Source organism: Lemur catta, chromosome 5 (genome assembly GCF_020740605.2).
Source record: "Lemur catta isolate mLemCat1 chromosome 5, mLemCat1.pri, whole genome shotgun sequence".
Taxonomy (NCBI): domain Eukaryota; kingdom Metazoa; phylum Chordata; class Mammalia; order Primates; family Lemuridae; genus Lemur; species Lemur catta.
The window spans coordinates 15,120,999-15,122,692 of record NC_059132.1 but is presented as its reverse complement, the minus strand read 5'-3'; positions in this window follow the sequence as shown (position 1 = coordinate 15,122,692).

Below are 1,694 nucleotides of genomic sequence, written 5' to 3'. Positions count from 1 at the left end.
AGATGTGGCTTCTACATCCCAGTGTGTATGTGTGGGGGGATAGACAATGGAACTAAACAAATAATCGAGATAGGCGAGTGAGAAGTTCTATAAAATAAATCAGCAGAGTGATGTCCCAGAGGGCACTACTTTAGAAGGAATGGCCAGGTCACTCTACAAGAAAGTGGCATTTGTGATGAGTCCCAAATAATAAGAAAGGACACAGCCACGCAAATAGGGACAAAGAGTCCTGATGTAAGAATGAGCTCTGTGTGTTTGGGGGACAGAAAAGAGCAAAACAAGCAGGCAGGGGACAGGGGTGGGGCTGGGGGGCTGGGGAGAGGGTGCGAACTTGGAAATGCAGCGAGTTTGGCAATAGCCAGACCAGATTTTGAATCCTTCCTCTAGTATTCACCTCGACATACATGACCCTGGACAAGTCACTCCACCCTTTTTAGCCTCTGTTTTCCCACCATGAAATGGGGACACAAGTACCTATGTCATTGGGTTTGGAGGAGGAAGATTGAATGTGGCAGTTCGGTAAAATGTCTGGCAAGTAATAGGTTTTGACAAACATCATTTCTTCTTCTTTTCTTGCTTTAAACAAATAATGATGCTGTTTTCTCAAAGGTTGTATCATTAGAAAGTGCCTTTGTTCTTGTTCTACCAAAGTAAGAAAATGGCAAAAATAACATAGTGGGTCTCGGTTCCCCATTTTGCTAATATCCAAGTTGATATTTCCCTTTTGCAACAATAACAACACGCAGAACAAAAACTGAAACAGCTTCACTTCTTGTGCCCTGGGGATCCAGCATGGCACTCCTGGAACCCTCCAGAGACAGCTGCTCTCAAAGCAAGCAGCGGTCTCTGCAGAGGGCACCTTCGGCTCCTTTCTGGGGCTTTAGCAACCGAGGGTGATGAAAGCTGCAGACAGAGGAGGAGCTGAGGACTGACTAAGCGTCAGGCAACTCGTCAGCCGTGCCCGAGACAACACCCTTCCCTTTCCCAACTCGCATGGAGCAGCCAGTTCAGCTTCACGTGGCCGGATTATTTTCTGTTTTCACTTAGTTCTCTTTTCCTTCTCCTTTTAAAAAAAGTCCAAAAAGACTCTGGGCCGAGCCAGACTACCTAGTAAGAAGGACAGATGATTTAGATGATTTGGGAGCCAGTTTTCTGAAAAGCCAGAAAGCTCTGGTCTCTGGAAACTCCGCAGCCAGAAAGCTGCTGTGTTTCTGAGGAACACACACACACACACACACACACACACACACACACACACACACACACACACACACACACACACACACACATGCCTCCCTGGCCCCAGTTCCCCACCCCCGGCCCCAACCCCAGGAAGTAGATTTCTCAAACGGCCGGGCTGGGTATGAGTCACAGGCAATTCCGTTTTGTTTGGGGGCATAAGATCTCCTCCTCTTGGGGCCAAAAACAGTTGCTGGGAAGGAGATGTGGTTCTGACCCCAAGGGAAAGTCCCACGTCTGCATGTTTGGTGGCTTGGGAAGAAAGTGGCTTGGGAAAAACACGGTCCCTTTTCTCAGCTCTCTTGATGGGCAAGGATGCCTGAGTCTGTGGGGCTTGGTGCCGTGTGTCGTAGGGGTGATGTCAGGAGCTAGGGAGAGGGGGTTGATATGAATTGTGGGGGATCCGTCACGGGAGTCTGCCCAGGGTCACTCAGCGGGAGGGCAGGGGTGTGTGA